Consider the following 12688-nt stretch of genomic DNA (forward strand, 5'->3'; position numbering starts at 1 on the left):
CTCCTGTTTTCAACAAAGCAATTCTCAGAATGGCACTTAAGTTTTGAGTTATTATTACTCTTTTCAAAAAACCCCTTCAGAAATAAAAATTTAAAAACAAAGTATGTCTATGAAAATTGAGAAATATCTTCATGCATTTGCACATGCATTCACTATTTACTGAATACCTATTAAGTGCCAGACAGTGGTCAAGGTACTGAAAACCTAGCAGCTGACTGAACATATGGAGTCAGTTCTCATGGAGTTTACATTTAAGGAAAGGGAGAAAACATATACAACTCTGTGAATAGGATCTTTGACCGTCGAATATAAAAATATGCTATTATCAGAATGAAATCATTCAGCCAAAATTATTGGCAATTTACCCACAAATGAGGCAAATGCTGGAGAGATTGCCTTGATATTTGCTCAATAATGACTTGATATTTACTGTTTCAACATGTAGAAGACTAATTTTATTTTATTTTTTAAAAGATTTTATTTATTTATTTGAGAGAGAGGGAAGGGGCATAAGCAGAAGGAGGAGCAGAGGGAGAGGGACAAGCAGACTGTGCTGAATCCCATAATTCTTGGCATAACTCTTTTCTGGAGATGATGGGAAAAAAATCCCTAAGTAGTTTTATAGAGAAATAAATGAATATACTGAATTTTGAGAAAATCCCACAGTTAAGTCTGATTCAGAAATGATTATATTCTATCACCCTCTTTGAAATAGAGATGAGACTTCTATCTTCTCAGGACGGATTTGAAATTAATTCATTAAAGCCCTTAAAGTGTCCTTAAAATTAAAATTGCTATATTGATCTAACCAAAGCATTATTATAAACTAAAACCTGCCACTTGCATTAGCCTTTATAAGCTTGAAATGAAACTCCATTTCACTATTGAAATAAAATATTTTCATTTTTCTCTTAATTTCTGCCGTCTGTTTTGCCACAACTGCACATTGGTTATTCTAGTAATTACAGGAGACAGACTGCTTGTAGGGGATTAAGATACACATTATCTTAATGTGTATCTTTACACATTAAGCCACTGGGTGGCTCAGCTGGTTGAGCATCCAACTCCTGATTTCAGCTCAGGTCATGATCTCAGGGTCCTGGGATCGAGCCCCATGTCGGGCTCCTGGCTCATCTTGTCATCTTTGTCTCCCTTTTCCTCTGTTCCTCCTCCCTCTCAGTATGCTCTCTCTCTCATAAATAAATAAATCTTTAAGAAAAAAGGTACGCAATATTTGCTTTAAAAAGCATGAAAGCCAATTAATTTTGTGACTTGTAAGTGCTTTGTCAAGTTTCAGAAACACTGGAAGTGCTTTAGGATTGATTAATAAAAGTAACTAGACCTAGTGTTGCCACACACTTTTATTGGTGATCCAATAGTGGCAGAAGAAACAAAGAATAATTTGTGCATTCAACTGTTGGGAAGGTTTTCCTTTACACTGTGGATACCTAGATAAGTCACTTTCAGTAATCTTACTCTTGAGATACGTAAAACTTTATTGACCATTTTAATGTATGGTTTTGTTATGAGAATAAATGAGTGGGTAAATCATAAAATAAATACTTGATAAGTGTATTAATCTACTAATCCATTAATATTTTATCTATCCTTTTACGGCCTCAGACTGCAGTAAGATGTTCTACAGTTGGAAGGCCATTGTCACATCACCATCCCCTTACAGCATAACCTAAAACACAGGTTTATTGGCTTGCAAAATATACAAAATTGTAAAATGAGTGAACTTACTCATTCGTATACACACTGCTTTTCTAGTTTTTTTTTTTTTTCACTTATTAGGTATAAAAGTCTCTTTCCTCTGTATATTTCATAGGCATGTAATGTGTGTAACAAACTTCTATATATCATTTTCTTAACCTCTCCAAAATTTACCTATCTTCTTTCCCATTCTTTCAAGTTTCTGCTCCCTACCTTATAAGACTGCAGTTATTAATTACCCAATACAGGTCAAGATGATAGTGTATGATAATGTTGCTATTATTCTAGCTCATGTAATTTTATTGTTTATAATAGGAAAAAATGCAGAATGTATCCTAAAATAAAGGAATGACTCAAATACTGAAGAGTATAAGTAAGTCAAGAAAATGTTTTTAGATGTTTGAAAATCTAAAACAAATACTGTGATTTAAAAACAAAAGGCTAATAATATTTCTTACAAGGGGGGAAATGCACTAAGCACAGCAGATGGGTTGATTCTTTCTAGTGTGTTGTCCTTTCAGAAGTGGTAAAGTCACAGACAACAATGTTTTCACTACTGGAAAAAGAGAAAATAATGAACTGAAGTATTGAACTTAAGCTGTTAGAATAAGAACAAAGGAATTATAAAGAAAAAAGACATCTACAGGGAAAAAAAAAGAGTGGAAAAGTAGGGAGGGGAATTCTAGCAGAATAAATGAATATAAACTTAAACCAATAAATACATAGAATGATAGGCAAGTAACATAAAAATATCTGAAATATCTGTAGATACAAATTTACACACATAGAATTAGAGAAACCTGTAACTAACTTAAATTTTAAAATAAATTAGATATGAGAGAAAATGTAATATTTATAATGCAGTGATAAATATTAGAAAATTCTCTAGTCTTGGAAAATATATGCTGATAAATTTTAAAACTTCAATAACTGTGGACCATATCTTCTTTATCCACTCATCTGTCGAAGGGCACCTTGGCTCCTTCCACGGTTTGACTATTGTGGCCATTGCTGCTTTGAACATTGAAGTACATATGGCCCTTCTTTTCACTATATCTGTATCTTTGAGGTAAATACCCAGTAATGCAATTGCTGTGTCACAGGGTAGCTCTATTTTTAACTTTTTGAGGAAACTTCACACTGCTTTCCAAAGTGGCCGTGGCATACAATGGAATATTACTCAGCTGTCAGAAAGGATGAATACCCAACATTTGCATAAACATGGATGGAACTGGAAGGGATTATGCTAAACGCAATAAGTCAAACAGAGAAAAACAATTATCATATGGTTTCACTTATTTGTGGAACATGAGGAATAGCATGGAGGACATTAGGAGAAGGAAGGGGAAAATGAGGGGAGCAAATCAGAGAGGGAGATGAACCATGAGAGACTATGGACTCCGGGAATCAAACTAAGGGTTTTACAGGGGAGAGGATGGGGGATGGATGAGCCTAGTGATGGGTATTAAGGAGGGCAGGTATTGCATAGAGCATATGTAAACAATGAATCATGGAACACTATGTCAAAAACTAATGATGTACTACTGTATGGTGACTAACATAACATAATAAAAAAATAAAAAACTTTATTAAAAAACTTCAATAATTGTATAAAAATAAATGCATTCCATCGTTGCCATTGATAGAACAATTGGAAAAATGCATCTGCAATTATTTCTAAATGGTGCCACTTGTGAAGTGAAAAAAAAAAAACCAAAAAAAAAAACCCCAGATAATTGCAATGCTTAAAATTTTTTCCAGCCAGTAGGAAATGAAGAAAAACTGATTCATTTCACTGAGCAAATATTGCCTGAGCATATAAAGGTGTTAAGATAGCTATATACGTATCTAGTATATATCTGTATGTATATGTACATATTCATATATACACACACATGCCTACATAGGTACACTTATATACATATGTGTGTGTTTCTAACTTGAAATTATCATATAGGAAAATAATTAAAATATTTCTAATGTCATCTGAATATTTCAAAACATATTTTGCCATAAGTCAGGAAATCCAATTCCAGATTTTTAAGCATGGTTGGCTACTTGGAAATACAGTAATTTTAAAAAAACATAATATATGAGATACTATATTATCCTCTTACAAGATTTCTAAAGGACAACTGATATTAAATTCAATTACCCCTGATTTTTTATGATAGGAAGTATTTTAAATTTACTATTAACATTTTATTTAATAGTAAGTCTTGAGTATAGGTTTATTAACTGTGACCAATGGCTGAATGTCATGGCATCTATGAACTGGCTGTTAAAAATTAAAAGTGAAGGGAGAATCCTTTTTTTCTTAAATTCACTTCTTGTTTACTTAGAAAATTGTCTTTTAAAAACAATTCATGTCACATTATACAAAAAAAAGTTTTACTGTTTTCTTTCAAAGAAATATAAGGTGGCATGAGACACATCGTATATATCATGCAACCGACCGCTGTCTCTGCTTTGATATTTTAGAATACTTTTCTATTATAAGAATAAAAGAAGATCTAACTTATCAATAATTATCAACCTCTAGTATTTGTTTAAAGTCACCTAACTTAAATCGGAAAATGTCAAAGAAAAGATAAGACTAAATTCTTATGTCCTTAACTTGCATTGCTAGACACAAAAGAACCAAAATTCTCAATGATGCTTTGTAAGGCAAGTAACATTTGGAAATTCAGAAGAAAGAGTGATTAAATTCTGCCCATGAGAAAGTGTGGATTATTTATGCGGCCAAGAAGACTTTTCTAATGGAGGCTGAAATGGAATTTATTCCATTAAAAGGCTCTTGTCCTAGAGTTTTGTTGCAAGGTGGCTTATTCAGTAATTGAGAAAAAGTAGTTCATGATTGAAAAAAATCATCTCATTTCCCCTTGAAACAATCTCTCTGGTTTGCTACTTAAAACAAGGTGAGTTCTATCAGTTATCTAATAGTGCATAAAAACAATCATTCATAACTTAGTGACCTGAAACTTCTAACATTTGTTGCTTGTGCATCTGTAAGATAACTGGGTGGTTGTGCTGATCAGGGCTGTACTAAGCTCATCTCAGCTGGGCTTTCTCATATGTCTACTGTCTGCTGGCAGCTCAGCTAGTACTTGGATAATCCAAGATGGCCTTACTTACTTACATATGTCTGGAAGCAGTCCAGCTGCTGGCTTGGGTGATAGGCGTAACTGGGCCACATATCTCTCATGCTCCAGCAGGCTAGCCAGAACTCATGCACATAGCGGCAGCAGGGTTTGAAGAGCAAAAGCAAAGGTCCCAATGGACAGATGCTTTTCAAACCTCTGTTTGCTTAGCTAATCCCTTTGGCCAAAACGAGTCTCTTGGCGGATCCAGATTCAGGGAATGGAAAAATGGATTTTGTTTCTTTATGAAAGTAGTGAGAATTATGGATTATTTTTTACAATCAGCAATAATACCAAAGAAATACCTCTGTCAAGTGGCACCATCTACTTCTAGCATTTCCAACACTTTCCATATTTTGAAGCAGGAAGGTTATGGGGTAATTGACTGCAATTCCATTTCTCATCAACAAGTGCTATTCTTCTGTTTGACCAGCTCCCCATTTTCCTTGGTTATATATATGCTAGGTTAACCAAATAAGAATTTCAATTTTTACAATTATTTTATATTAATAGCAGATCATTTTCTTCACAAAAAATAAGTATAAAATTATTTTGATTAAGTGTGAAGTTTTTTTTTTCAGAACAAAGAAGTCTTTCTTCAATAGGGAGAAATTATTTAGGTTAGCTTACTTTGCAGATATTTTTGAATATAAAAAAATTTCAAGACCTTATGACCCTATACATAACATCATAGACATTACTGAGAAACTACAAGTTATTCAGCAGACGCTTCTTCTCTTGAACTTCCTATGCAGAATAAAGTATTTCTGACATAGTAAAGCTCTACCAATTTATTGGCAAGCAGAAATGTCATATAAGTAGAAACACCACAAAATTTTGAAGTTGACTTCTGCTCAATCTTAAAATTGACTCTTGAATTTTTTTTTTAAGATTTTATTTATTTATTTGACAGATATCACAAGCAGGTAGAGAGGCAGTCAGAGAGAGAGAGGGGGAAGCAGGCTCCCTGCTGAACAGAGAGCCTGATGTGGGGCTCAATCCCAGGACCCTGAGATCATGACCTGAGCCAAAGGCAGAGGCTTAACCCAATTAGCCACCCAGGGACCCCTGAATCTTGAATTTGAATTTTATTTCCTGTGATACATCAGTGTGGTAGAACTTATCCAATGATTTTGTCACCAACCTGAGACAAAAAAAAAAAATATTTACCTCAAAGACTCTTGTAGAAATGCCATTGGATAGAAGCAGACATTCTTCATTTTGTGGATTCTATATCTCTTCCTTATTGGAACTGCCCCACCCCTATGAGGCTAGGATTGGGTGATCTGTCTTCTGTAGGACAGGGGTAGGCACTTCTACTCAGGCTTCCCAGTAGGAGCACTACTTCCTCTTGAGCTAATCATCAGTGTAGAGTGACTAAGTGGCTTGGGAATATAGCAAGAGGATATCAGAGGGGCACCTGGGTGGCTCAGTGGGTTAAGCCACTGCCTTTGGCTCAGGTCATGATCTCAGGGTCCTGGGATCGAGTCCCACATCGGGCTCTCTGCTCAGCGGGGAGCCTGCTTCCCTCTCTCTCTCTCTCTCTCTGCCTGCCTCTCTGCCTACTTGTGATCTCTCTCTGTCAAAAAAAAAAAAAAAAACTTAAAAAAAAAAAAAAAAAAAGAGGATATCAGAGCCCAGAGGTCCTGCAAAAGCTAGACATTAACCTTATTTAAATGTTGGATTCAGCTACGGGTCCAAGTTCATTCCTTTAGACTGTTTAGCTATGTGAGCTATAAATTAATTTTTAAAAATTTTAAGCTACACTGAGTTGGATATAACATAGTTTTTAAGTAAAACCAGTTTTCCTGAATTAGAGTTCTCAGACTTGTTGCCATCAAACTAATAACAAAGATTAAATAAAATTATTATTTTCTTTTTTTTTTAAACATTTTATTTATTTGAGAGAGAGAGAGACAGTGAGAGAGAGCATGAACGAGGAGAAGGTCAGAGGGAGAAGCAGACTCCCCGTGGAGCTGGGAGCCTGATGCGGGACTCGATCCCGGGACTCCAGGATCATGACCTGAGCTGAAGGCAGTCGCTCAACCAACTGAGCCACCCAGGCGCCCAAAATTATTATTTTCATATCAAAGAACTTGTAAAATTTTAAAACTTAGTCATCAAAAATTTGTTTCAGAACTGACTTTTATTTTTAACAGCAGTAAAAATATTTTAAAATAAAAATCCACGCTATAAAATATAGGTAGAAAACAAAAGTACATATCTATCAAAACTCTTTTGGCAGATATGACATAGTCCATTTAAAAGAATGGTGAATACATTTGGCATTGCAAAAATGAATATATGAATAAATGAATATATGAATATATATCTATATGAATAATCAAGATAAGAAAAATATATACAATACTTATTACAATCCAAATTAGTAGCTAACTTATATAAATAATTACATAAAATATATAATTAAAAAGACATAAAAAATAAAAATCTCTAAGAGCTTGGGTACCTGGGTGGTTCAGTCGGTTAAGTGTCTGCCTTGGGTTCAGGTCATGAACTGAGCGTCCTGGGATCGAGCCCCACCTTGGGTTCCCTACTCTGTGGGGATTCTGCTTCTCCTTTTCCCCCTGCTCATGCTCTCCCTCTTTCTCAAATATGGAAATAAAATCTTTAAAAAAATTTAAACAAAGATGGTTTTGAAGACCATAAGTAATGGAAATTATATTATGTAATAATAAATAGAAAATTGATGTACAAATGATATGTTGACCATAGTTATAATTAAGTTGCTGTTAACACTCTTATTTAATAAATAGAACCAAGAAATTAGTCAGCTCTTTGAATATCCAAAGTAGTTTGAATGCACACCTCATACAATATAACAAAATAAACTGGAGTCACAGATAACTTAAGGGGAAAAAACAAAGCATAAAATCTAGAAAAATATAACATCCATTGCTTTTAGGATGTAAAAGCACTTGCTGAGCTTGAATGTTAAAACAAAAGGAAACATCATATTGTTCATTACAAATATGGATATTTAAACTTCTGGTCATCAAGTATAAACATGACAAATTAATGGCAAGCATAAAAATGTAAAACATAATTGAAATATATTAGAGAATACATTAAAAATTTTTTTTTCAAAGATTTTATTTATTTATTTGACAGAGAGCCGGAAAGAGAGAGAGAGCGAGAAAGCACAAGCAACAAGAGCATCAGAGGGAGAGGGAGAAGCAGGCTCCCTACTGAGCAGGGAGCTTGATGCGCCGCTGTATGCCAAGACCCTGGGAATATAATCTGAGCCAAAAGCAGATGTTTAACCGACTTAGCCACACAGGCGCCCCTACAACAAAAATTCTTAAAATAAATGTAACTACAAAAGGTGTTATGACACTGAGATTTTAGTAGATAACAAAAAAATTCCCACACAAAAATAAAAGTAACTAATGAGCATTTGAAAAATATTCAGCTTGATATTAACGAAAAAATGTGAACTTGAAAATAAATTACTTCCCTCTGTTTATCAGGTCAAGAGAGGCTTAATCAATTATGTGGAATACTGGGAAGGTAGATTCAGGTGGGCAAAAGACTAAAGGTATTAACATCACTTTTCTAAAAAGCAATTTGGTAAAATGTATCAAAATGTGCATACTTGTATATGCTTTTCAGTACGGTAATTTCATTTAAAAAATCTGAGCTAAGGTAAAAAAAAAAAACTTGAAGGAAAGTTAGGGTTGGCACAATAATGTTTATAACAGTATTTCTCTTGAAACAAAAGATAATGGTCAACATTAAGTAAGCAATAAAGCAAATTATAGTGTCTGTATGATAGGATATCAGAAAGCCTTAAATGCATGTCTAAAGAAGTAAATATTAAACTGAAAAACTGAAACAATTTTTAACATTTTACTAATTTAATAATTTTAATTTTAAAAATCTGTAGGAAATTAACAGAAATTGAAACATTAAATTTGTAAAGGTGATTTTCTCAGAATTTTGGAATTGTGGTAGAAGTTATACTCTTTTCGGCAATTTTTTGTGTATTCTATATACCATGTAATAACAGGTACCACTTTATGATGGTGTAATATATTTGTTAATACAGTATTATAATTTTTTAGAGTATACTCATAAATAGGGTCATAAAATGCTATTCAAATAAATCTTTGTTTTAATTATTGAAGTCCACCCTATCTTCAAACTACCATTATTTCTGCTCTCATATTCTGAATTCTTAGTTCCAGCTCTAACATAAAGTGTCCTTTAGAGTGCAAATGACAATCTGTCAATAATAGTTCATTGATCTTCAACATTTGCATCACCTTCTTCCAGTTTTTGATAAGCTATCACTTGGAACAGCAGCAATATTACAGGGACAACTGAAGGTAGTCAATTTATATTATTGGCTTTTTGTTCCCTTGAACCTGTTTTTAAAAATCAAACATTACAAAGGCAACCCAACATAAACCTCATCACTGTTGCGCTTGATATTACATTAAAAGGAAAGAAAAACCAGGAAATGCAGACAGTGCTCAATCAGAATAAATAATTCATTCAGAAAGGATGCTAAGTTATGCACCAAAAGTCAGTATAAACGTAGGTACCTGGACAAGCAATATAGTCTATGTCAGTAGAAAATACACCACATTGCTTCCAAATGGGTGGTAACCGTGCTCTCCAGTAAAATAAATATCTGTGGCAAATGACACATACCTATTTAATGACATTTGGAGTTCATGTGAAGTTTGGCGGTGTAATAAAAGTCTTATCTCTTGCTTTCACTGTTATTGCACAGATTTAAACTGCTGTCTCAGAGGCAGTTTTACTATCTTTTTCAATCTACCCCATAAAAGTGAGACTTGATTTGCTTAGCATGAGAACAGATCAATAAAAACTAAGTTATACAGCGGATTAGATCACTAACGTGGAGATCAAAGATGTTAAATACAACTTGTATAGAAAAAGTAGATCAAAAGTTGAGCTCAGACACACGGTACATATTTGCAGAACTCAAAATAGCCTTTACTCCAGACCAACAATTTACCTTAAGTTTTGTCATGGTCATTTTATGTTGCAGTGGTTTACACAGAGCTGACAACATTTTAAATATACATAATATGTGCACATTTTACAGTATTTTTTTGCACTAATTTCTCAATTATTCCTCTAAAACCAAAGATGGAAGAAAAGAGTTTTCATCAGAGCATAAAGAGTTCATTTTATAAATACCTTACAGATACTATTAACTTCTTAAGTTAGATTTTGTTATGGAAAACAAAATAACATGTTATAGAAATATGGGACATTACTATTATTTTTTCACCTTCTAATTTTTATTTTATAGAATATCTCTATAAAATTTTTGTCAAAATTAAGAAACTTGGTCTGTAATTCAAAGCTGTGATTTTGTGGAATTGCTCTATCAAATATTCATTTAAGTAATTTAAGAAACCAAAAAGTGTATTTCACCTTGCCATTCTTGACCCATCACATTTAACCCCATTAAGAATATGTATAGGTTCAAGTGTGATACATTCCTGTACAGGCTTTTGACCACACACAGGGGGAAACAGATAAATAATATCCATAAAAGAGGACGAAACAATCATTATCCCAACTACAATAAAAATCCTCAAGTTATAGCCTCCCAAGGTGAAAGTACAATGTTATTAAACATTTCCACTATGGTATATTATTCATAGCCCTTTAGACCAAACCCTGTTACCTCATAAGTTATCCATGTAAAACCTCATAGTTTATCTCAAGGGAGCCCATTCCCAACTGCTGCTTTCTCACTAAAAATGTGCCCTGACTCTATCTTCTCTTTAGCGTACTGCCCAGCTTACTTCCTGCAGTTCATGGGCAAAAGAGGCCTGATTGCCCTGGAAAAGTCACCTGCTTCTCACCCATATGTTGTCAAAATATTACTCATCACCTTTTAAACACTCTTTCAGCATCCTGATGTGCTGTGTTTAATGTTTCTCCAGGACCTGTTCTCAAAATACAAGAAACACTGACACTGAAATACAAAGAAGCAAAGATGAAAACAAGTATTTTCCACAATCACATGGCCCCCATCTAATGACTCTCAACATGGCATATATCGTTTTGTAGCTTGTTTTCATGCACAGTTTCTTTTCAAAGTAACAATGCACTTTTTTTTTTCACATTTAACTGAAATGGCAAGATTTTTAATATGGAGCATATATGTTACACATATATATAAAAAGTTGTTTACACACATTAAACATACACGGGTATTTTGACACTGTCAAATGTATACTTCTTTTTAAAAAAAATTGTACAGAAGAAAAATAGCTAGTAAATTGTCACAAATATTCATTACTCACCTGATAACCTTTTTTTTTTTGCAAAAATTGCCAAATTAGGGGCTCCTGGGTGGCTCAGTCCTTAAGTGTCTGCCTTCAGCTCAGGTCATGGTCCCAGTGTCCTGGGATCCAGTCTCACATCGGGCTACTTGCTCCACGGGAAGCCTGCTTCTCCCTCTTCTCACTCCCCCTGCTTGTGTTCCCTCTCTCGCTGTGCCTGTCTCTCTGACAAATGAATAAATAAAATCTTTAAAAAAAATTGCCAAATAGTTCCTAGCAAAATAATTATTTGCTAGTTCCTAGCAAAATGATTATTAATAAATAAAATTATTCTCCTTTTGAAATGTGAAAATTTTAATTATACAGTGTTTTCCGAAAAATGTAAGAATGCCAATGTTTTAAAAATAAATAAAACTGAAAGTTTAAAAAAAAGTGAAACTGTAAATTGCAATGAGTCAATTAATTTGCAGCCCTTTAATCCTATGTGGTCTTTGGAAGTTGAAAATTTGGTAGTTAGTCATGCTCATCTAGTAGGGAATATAATAAAAAAGTCTGATACCAGTGCATTAGGACTTGGTTATTTTTATTATGTATTAACCAACTATCAGTAAGTTGCACTAGCATTACCTTTTTAAGAAACACTTTAGGTATTTTTATGTACATTATGTAGGTATTTTCATGTAAACCATAGTCTAACTTGTGTTGTTGCCTTTTGCACATAGATTTCATAAAGTTCTTGAAAAAAGTCATCCAGACATGTGAGGAAATTATTATTGTGATAATTATTAAAAATGAAAGAGCTGTATGTTTTTGTTTAGTTCTCTCTTAAAGAAATTTGATCTTAAAATCATCAGATGATTTTAGTTGTTTGTAATATACGTTTTGACTTTCAATGCTTGTATGAAAATCTAAGGTCCACTGGATACTCATTGTTTCAATAAAGTCAATCTACTTACTGAGTTGGAGATCCATCTTTAAGAAAAGGAAACACAATACCAGCGGGAAGAAACACCCAAGATTGATCTATTTTCTCTTGTGAACCAGGTGTAAGTGGTTGGTCTTGGAATAGACTCTGACAAGCAGTGGTCATGATGCCAAATTGCGGTAGTTTCACACAAAATTTTAAAGTAAATGTTACTATAAAGATGATGTGTATGAAATTCTAAGAACTGTTATTTTCTTATTTTTTAAAAAATCTCAAATTTCTGGTAAAGCAAATGCTGTTAATTTAAATAATCAAAATATTTTTCCTTTCTCAATCACGTTTATTTTTTCCTCTTTTTTACAACTGTAATTTGGTTTGTTATTGTCCATAAAAAAGTCAATTTGAGAATATAACTCATTTCTTTGAATGTTTACTAAATAATCCTGACTTTATTTATTTAGTAATTTGGGGGGAAAATATAACTATATATCTGTTATTTTTATGATAAACACTTTACTTTCTGAGTTAGAGATGTTCGTCCTTTCGTTGTACTAATGATTGGCATGGACATGATGAATATATTTCCTGGGCATAATCTATCATTCTGAATCTAA

This window comes from Enhydra lutris, unplaced genomic scaffold, assembly GCF_002288905.1.
Source record: "Enhydra lutris kenyoni isolate GAN:26980312 unplaced genomic scaffold, ASM228890v2 scaffoldscaffold5, whole genome shotgun sequence".
Classification (NCBI taxonomy): Eukaryota; Metazoa; Chordata; class Mammalia; order Carnivora; family Mustelidae; genus Enhydra; species Enhydra lutris.